The sequence below is a fragment of the Nicotiana tabacum genome, chromosome 4 (genome assembly GCF_000715075.1).
Source record: "Nicotiana tabacum cultivar K326 chromosome 4, ASM71507v2, whole genome shotgun sequence".
NCBI classification, from domain to species: Eukaryota; Viridiplantae; Streptophyta; class Magnoliopsida; order Solanales; family Solanaceae; genus Nicotiana; species Nicotiana tabacum.
Window position 1 is genome coordinate 16154613 of NC_134083.1, and position 8595 is coordinate 16163207.

An 8595-nucleotide genomic window follows, 5' to 3' on the forward strand; every position below is an offset into this window, starting at 1 on the left:
AGCAGCCGACAAATGAAACGCTGGCGAAGCCAGGCGTTAGAGCAGGCTGGGCGAGCCCTTTAGCTCGCGTGGGAGCTGGCGACGCCAGGCCTGGGGCTAGCTACACCTCGCGTTAAGGCTGGCGAGGCTAGGTATGGGGCGAGCTTCAGCTCGCGTGAAGCCTCGCGATGCCAGGTCTGAGGCGCGCACATTCCGAACTTTGAAGGCTTATTTCATCTCCTGGTTTGACTAGGACTTGGCGTACGCATTTAGATCTTTTCCTACACATATAAATAGACCTAAAACACCACTTTTGAAGGACTCTTGGCAATTGGAGGCAAGGATAGCTCGTGGAACAACTGTTGGGAGCTAGACTCATCGATTTCTACATCCCTTTATCCGTACTTTGTAATTTAATTATGCAAAATATTGTGAATATTGTTACTATGAGCATGAGTAGCTAAACTCCTAATCTAAGATTTTGATGGAACCTATTAAAGGATGATTTTCTTGTTACGTTAATATAGATTTGCCGTAGTATTTTCTCTATTTGTTCAACTACAATATAATTATGGTTGATTGAAGGGCCCTCAACTGGTTGTGCCTATTTAGTATGTATTACTCGGGAGAGAGTGCATATTTAGGTAGTTGTTGAACAACATCACTCCTAGCGTATATGAGGGATCAATACGAAGGGTTTAAAGGTGGGATTAAGGATAACGAAACCTTGGTACGATCCGAGTGAGCCGTACTTAATGACAGCTAGCGTAATTCGAGAGAATATGTCTAGTAAATTGTGGTAATTACTCGAGAGAGAATTACGACAGTCAGAGTGCTCATGATCGATAGAGAAGACTTAGGCGAATTTATAGAAAACGTAGAGAAAAAGATTCCGGCAATAGGGAAAATCACAACCTTAGATCATTCCACAACTAGTCTACAACCCGTTAGTAGTTAGTTATTAATTGTTGCATTTTCATTACGTAATATTTAGTTAGTAAACATCTAAATTTTACTTAAATATTTCTGAAGATTGATTGCGTGAGTTCGTGCGAGTCTAGTAGTTGTGTTTGATAGGTTAATTCCCTGTGGGATTCGACTCCGGACTTATTAGCCGGAATATATTTGCAACGACCACTTAGTCCTTTCTATAAGGCATAGTTGGGTGTAATCAAATTTTGGCGTCGTTGCCGGGGATTTAACGGTGTTATTAATTGCTAGAATTCTTAGTGTAGTCAATTTTCTTCATTTTGAACCAAATACATTAAAATTCTGACGTTTGTAGTCTTGGGTGCTACAGGTGCATGCCTAGAAACTCCTCAAGAATTGATGAATTGTTCGAAGCATTATCAAATCCTGAGAAAATTTTTAAGGCACTGAATCGTGCAAACAAGTAGGGAAAACAACAACAGAACTCAATAGAACAAATCGATCCAGACATGGATGATGACGTAATAGAAAATCCAAATAACAGAAATAATGCGAATGACCCAAACAATCAGGGTATAGCGCCTCTTGTGCCAGAAGCAGCCTTGTATGATTGGGCACAACCCACCGCCAAAAATTTGGCAACCGTAATTGCAGTCCCTCAAATACAAGCGAAATCATTTCAAATCACAAACAACATTCTACATTTGTTGCAGAACAGGGGACTATTTTCACGGTCTTACATTGAAGATCCTCAGCAGCATCTGAAAAATTTTCTTTCGATATGTGTCACACAAAGGCAACCTAATGTGATACCGGAAGCAATAAAGTTGTTATTGTTTCCATTCTCGATGACAGGAGAATCTCAGACTTGGCTTAATTCACTCCCCATAAACTCTATCACTACTTGGGAGGAATTAGTCAAGTAATTTGTAAACAAGTTCTACCCACCCAATAAGACTGCCAAACAAATTGATGAGATATTGAGCTTCATGCAAAGACCAACAGAAACACTACACGAAACGTGGGAGAGGTTCAAGGGTGTGCTGGTTAAGTGTTCACATCATGGCATTCCAGAGCAAATGTTGGGGCAAAGGTTCTACATAGGATTGGCAGACAACTTAAAGTCCAATGTTGATGCTTCAGCGGGTGGAGCATTTTTGAGCAAATCACTCAGAGAATACAAGATCCTACTCGATAAAATGGCTCAAAACTCAGGATGGATGACAAGAGACTCAACGATCACTCCTGTAGTTCACTCTGTGGCTTTGGACCCAAACAACTCTATAGCCAAAAATATGGCCCCTCTGATGACACAAATGAGTATCCTCACCAAGAAGATCGATGAATCATGCCAGAAGAAGCATGTACACATAGTTTATGCGACTAATAGGGGCTTATGTACACCATGCATTAACCAACCTTATGTATGCTCGTAGAGTGCGGAAGGTGACAATCAGCACTATCAGGAAGATATAAACTATGTAGCCAACTATGGGGGATAGAGGCAAGGTGGTCACAATTGGGGACAACAGAATCAACAATATAGACCAGCACAGCAACAGTACAATAACAACAACAATCCTGGAGCTATGCGACCACAGAGTCAAGTGGTGCCTTACCAAAGGCAACAAGGTTACAACCAACAAAATCAGCAACTAGCTTATCAACAACCTTAACAACAACAGATTATGAGACAAGATGATGGGTTTGCTGAACTTAAGGGAATGCTGGACAGCAACAACAAAATATTGCAACAACTGATCGGGTCCACTAGAAAAATGCAAGAGAGAGTGGACTCACATGAATCTGCGATAAAGGGTATCGAGATTCAATTAGGATAGATTTCTATGGCTCTAAACAATCATCCCCAAGGGACGTTACCTGCAGACACACAAGTCAATCCAAAAGATCAGGGCTAGAAATAACTTATGGCAGTGAGTCTACGAAATGGTAGAGACCTAGATCTGGAGCAAGAGATTGCTCGCGAAAGCCGACCTACAGAAATACTTGTGCCAGTACCCATTGAGATAGATGATTCAACAGGGTTAACTGAGGTGACGGTACAACATGCACAAGAGAGCACAAGAAAAGAAAAAGATATTGCGAAGGAGACTGAGGTAGCACAAGAAACGACAGTAGAAGCAGTGCCTGAGCAAGATAAAACTTAAATCACAGGAAAGAAGCGACCTCCAGCACCATTCCCGCAGAGATTGGCCAAATATCAGAAGGACGAGCAATATAAGAAATTAATGGAGATGTTAAAACAAATACAGGTGAACATTCCACTGATTGATGCGTTGCGGGAGATGCATGTGTATGCTAAAATGATGAAAGATTTAATGTCTTGCAAATTCGACTTCCAAGACTTGTCCACTGTTACATTGACACAGACCTGTAGTGCAGTCATGACGAGACTCATAGCTGAGAAGTTGTCAGACCCAGAGAGTTTCACAATCCCATGCACGAGAGGCAGCTATGCTTTTGCTAAAGCATTGTGTGATTTAGGGGCAAACATAAACTTGATGCCCTTGTCTATCTACAAAAGGTTAGGCTTTGGTAGACCCATGTCCATGTTACTACAGCTAGCCGACCAGACAGTGAAGAGGCCCTCTGGTATCCTTGATGATGTATTAGTACAGGTTGGGAGGTTTGTGTTCCCAACAGATTTTGTCATTCTAGACTACCGGGTTGACGAGGAGATTCCCATAATTTTGGGAAGACCATTCTTGGCCACTGGGAGAGCTTTAATTGACTGTGAAACTGGAGAGCTCAAAATGAGACTAAATGATGAAGAAATAACATTCAACATGCAGAAATCTATGCGGCGACCAACTAAATTTGCTAACTGCTCTCTAATAGAAGCCGTGGATGTAATTTTGGAGGAGGCAGATGAGACCTTGAATGTTAAAGACCCTCTAGCAGCCTGTTTCTTGAACTTAGATGAAGTAAATGGAGAGGATTTGGCGGAGTGGGTGCTGGATCTTGAAGGCCAAGGGTTTTGGAAAAGAGAGCTCGAATTTGAGCCTTTGCACTTAGAAGAAAGAAAAATTCCTCCATCTAATCCATCGATAGAAGAGCCACCAAAGTTGGAACTGAAGCCGCTACCACCTCACCTCAGGTATGCTGTCTTGGGACCTAACTCGACTTTACCTGTTATTATCTCATCTGGGTTGTTAGATGTGTAGAAAGAACATCTTTTGCAGGTATTGAGTGAGTGCAAAACTGCAATTGGTTAGACCATTACAGACATTAAGGGTATCAGCCTGCCCTTCTGCATGCATAAGATTCTACTGGAAGATGGCCACAAACCTTCCAGAGAACATCAAAGAAGGTTGAACCCCAACATGAAGGAAGTTGTGAAAAAAGGAGGTGATAAAGTGGTTAGATGCGGGGATCATTTTCTCCATTTCCGACAGCAACTGGATCAGCCCAGTCCAATGTGTGCCTAAGAAAGGTGGGATGATTGTAGTGCAAAACGAGAACAATGAGTTTATATCAACAAGAACAGTCTCGGGATGACGAATTTGTATGGACTACAGAAGATTGAACAAGGCCACCCGAAAAGACCATTTTCCCTTGCCGTTCATTGATCAAATGCTAGATAGATTGGCTGGGAAGTCCCACTTTTGCTTTCTGGATGGATACTCAGGGTATAATCAAATCTCCATTGCCTCGGAAGATAGAGAGAAACCATCATTCACCTGTCCATATGGCATCTACGCCTTCCGTAGGATGCCGTTCGGCCTATGTAATGCACCCGCCACATTTCAAAGGTACATGATGGCCATCTTCACTGATATGGCAGAGGACATCATGGAGGTCTTTATGGATGATTTCTCGGTGGTGGGAGACTCATTCGATGATTGCCTAAGGAATTTGAAAAGAGTGCTGAAAAGATGTGTCGAGACTAATCTGGTGCTCAATTGGGAAAAGTGACATTTCATGGTACAAGAAGGTATAGTCTTGGGGCACCTAGTGTCGAGTAAGGGCATTGAGGTAGATCGTGAAAAGGTTGATGTGATCGAAAAGCTTCCACCACCCTCTTCCATCAAAGCAATAAAAAGTTTCCTTGGCCACGCCTAGCACATTATTCGCCTTGCATTTTATATGCTTTAATGATAAATTACACTTTATTTGCGCGTAATGGACTCTATTTTATGTGTAGGTGAACTGGAGATGAAAGTAGAGCAAAAGGAATAAGTAAAGTCTAAAGCGGGCTCAAAAATAATTGAAAAGAAGAAAGAAAGAAGTGAGCAGCCGACAAATGAAAAGCTGGCAAAGCCAGGCCTAGAGCAGGCATTAGAGCAGGCTGGGCGAGCCCTTTAGCTCGCATGAGAGCTGGAGACGATAGGCCTAGGGCGAGCTACACCTCGCGTTAAGGCTGGCGAGGCCAGGTCTTGGGCGAGCTTCAGCTCGCGTGAAGCCTCGCGAGGCCAGGTCTGAGGCGCGCATATTCCGAACTTTGAAGGCTTATTTTGTCTCTTGGTTTGACTAGGACTTGGCCTACCCGTTTAGGTCTTTTATTACACATATAAATAGACCTAAAATGCCACTTTTGAAGGACTCCTGGCAATTGGAGGCACGGATAGCTCGTGGAACAACCGTTAGGAGTTAGACTCCTCGATTTCTACATCCCTTTATCCGTACTTTGTAATTTAATTATGAAAAATATTGTGGATATTGTTACTATGAGCATGAGTATCTTAACTTCTAATCTAAGGTTTTTATGGAACCTATTGAAGGATGATTTTTTTGTTACGTTAATATAGATTTGCTGTAGTATTTTTTCTATTTGTTCAACTAAAATATAATTGTGGTTGAATGAAGGGCCCTCAATTGCCTGTACCTATTTAGTATGTATTACTCGGGAGAGAGTGCATATTTAGGTAGTTGTTGAACAACATCACTCCTAACGTATATGAGGGATCAATACGAAGGGGTTAAATATGGGATTAGGGATAACGAAACCTTGGTGCGATCCGAATGAGCCGTACTTAATGACAGCTAGCGTAATTCGAGAGAATATGTCTAGTAAATTATGGTAATTACTCAGGAGAGAGTTGCGACAGTCAGAGTGCTCATGATCAATAGAGAAGACTTAGGCGAATTTATAAAAAACATAGCGAAAAAGATTCCGACAATAGGGGAAATCATAACCTTAGATCATTCCACAACTTGTCTATAACCCGTTAGTAGTTAGTTATTAATTGTTGCATTTTCATTACATAATATTTAGTTAGTAAACATCCAAATTGTTACTTAAATATTTCTTAAGATTGATTGTGTGAGTTCGTGTGAGTCTAGAAGCTGTGTTTGATAGGTTAATTCCATGTGGGATTCGACTCCGGACTTATTAGCCGGAATATATTTGCAATGACCACTTAGTCCTTTTTATAAGGCATAGTTGGGCGTGATCATTGCCACTTACAATAGAGTACGATACATTGGTATCATTGTTATGTAAGAAAATGAGTGTCAGCAAATGTTCGGTGAATATTAAAGTAACCGGAAGATACAGGTATTTTGTTACTCCGTAAAAGGTTGCTTGTTATGCTGAGTTTAACATCGAAGAAGATGAAACTCTGAAAGATTTTTTGAGGACTCCGGATGAACACCGGGAACATCTTGTGATTAAAATATTGGAAATGTATGTCAAGGCTGAAAACGTTCGCAATAATGAGGTTCCGCAAAGTAGGGATATCCCTCAATCATCGGGTGGTTATTTTGGAGCAGTTTTAGCCGAAGAGGTTCAGGGTGAAAGAGTTTGGCCTAATATAAACTTATCTCCACGGGCGAATGAGGAGCGAGAAAATAATTTCTCCCCTAGTTTACATAATCCACAAGCCAAGTGGTAAACTTCAATTGCCATTTGTGTTAAGATGTTTATTTTTATGTATTGAATTTGTATTAACACTCATATATTCCATAGGGGGTACCGGCCAGATATGAATTTTACAAGTTATGAATCAACGACCAGTTGGAATATGCCTAGTTTTGGTGTGTTGGATCATGGTGGTCCATCTGGGAGTCATCATCAACAGGATAATATGAATCATGGGATATCAACACATTATGATTTGTAAGTGATGTGATAAAGTTTATATGTAAATTTTGGATGAATTTGAGAAACTCATTATTTTATTGGTTGTGCGGTGAAAACGAGCAACTTGAAGATCCTGTCCTTGCTCAATTGCCCGAAGACGGCAGATTTAATCGGGATCTAGCAGATGCGCAGAGTCAGGAAGAGAATAGTGATTATGACAACAATGCTGATGAGTCTAGAGATGACACTCCCTTCCCTGATGAGGGTGATGATGATGAGAACGAGAATGTTGAACATGATTTGACGAGGGATCATGCTCCACCTCCCGTTAGACCAAGAGTGTATGATTTCTATGTGTTGTTTCATTCAAGGGAGATTCCTTACCTTGATTATTTGCCAAGTATGCCGAATGTAGATGCCCTCACAAGGGATCTTTAATCGAACAGCAATGTGGGATAAATCTTGAGCAACGGTGCTGTCAAAAGGCATGCTTTTTGCTGATAAAGTGTGCCTAAGCAGGGTGATACGAATATACAACATAAAAGAGTGTCGTGAGATCGTGGTTCATGAGTCATCTCCGGAAGTATACAAGGTTATTTGTTGTAGATGGTTTCGATGTTGTAATTGGATGCTGTATACGAGGAAGCTAAAACAAATATGTGGGTTGTGAGTAAATACACTGACACCCATAATTGTGAAATGGACACATTCAGTGGAAATCATTTTAACTTTAATGTTGACTTGGTTTCTCTTGTCTTGATTCCACACATTGAAGCGTCCATAAGGTACAAGATCAAAGAGTGTATAACATCTGTCCACCGGATATATGGATATACCATTACCAAAAGAAAGGCATTTCTCGGACGCAAACGTGCATTTGAAATTGTTTGTGGTAACCTATATTCTCTGAGAGCATACAGATAAGCTACAGGCAACCCATCAACCGGCAACCCAAAAAGAACCTCCACGTCTTCAAGCGTGATAGTCGCCTCGCCAATGGGTAGATGAAACGTGTGTGTCTCCGGTCGCCACTGCTCTATCATAGTCGTGATCAACGCACAGTCGAACTGCAATCGGCCGATCTCTATGATCCTGTAGAAACCCGTATCCTGAAGGCGTCTAACTATACGGGGATGGAGTGGGTGGGCCCTAATGAACTCCCACATATTATCTATACGTATGGCGCAGAATGTCTGGGACAAACACTGCCCATCCCATATGTATGAAGACCTATGGTCTGCCTGTAGCAACAGTAGCTCTAGCGATACAGGTCTGGGATGCACAGGCGGAACCTCCATGACAATGACTGGAAATTGAACAATATTAATTAAAGTATTTTTCTTTTTGATTTCTTAACATCTTTAAATATATTGCAATATCTTTAATATAAAAATTTATTCGATATTTTTACTATATTGTTACTTAGGTTGATACATTTTCTATATTATAATTTTATATGTTGGTTTATCATTTTATACGTTAGTTTATAAGAAGTAACGACTTTTGCAGTTTCTCTCTGCTCTCGCCCCCCCCCCCCAAACGGTCATAACCCATCCCCAGCGCAACGGTCACTAGCAGCCGGCGACCTCCCCACACCGGTGACCACCCCCACCAGCTGGTAAGCACCCCTCCTCCATCGTCTC

General features: G+C 41.4%; 1 non-coding gene across 1 annotated transcript; it reads right to left on the reverse strand.

Annotated features, from left to right (window-relative positions):
* Positions 1-1871: 1871 nt before the first annotated feature.
* Positions 1872-1978, reverse strand: LOC142180468 (small nucleolar RNA R71). Its single transcript, XR_012709091.1, has one exon. It is a non-coding gene; the product is annotated as a small nucleolar RNA R71 (small nucleolar RNA).
* Positions 1979-8595: the final 6617 nt, after the last annotated feature.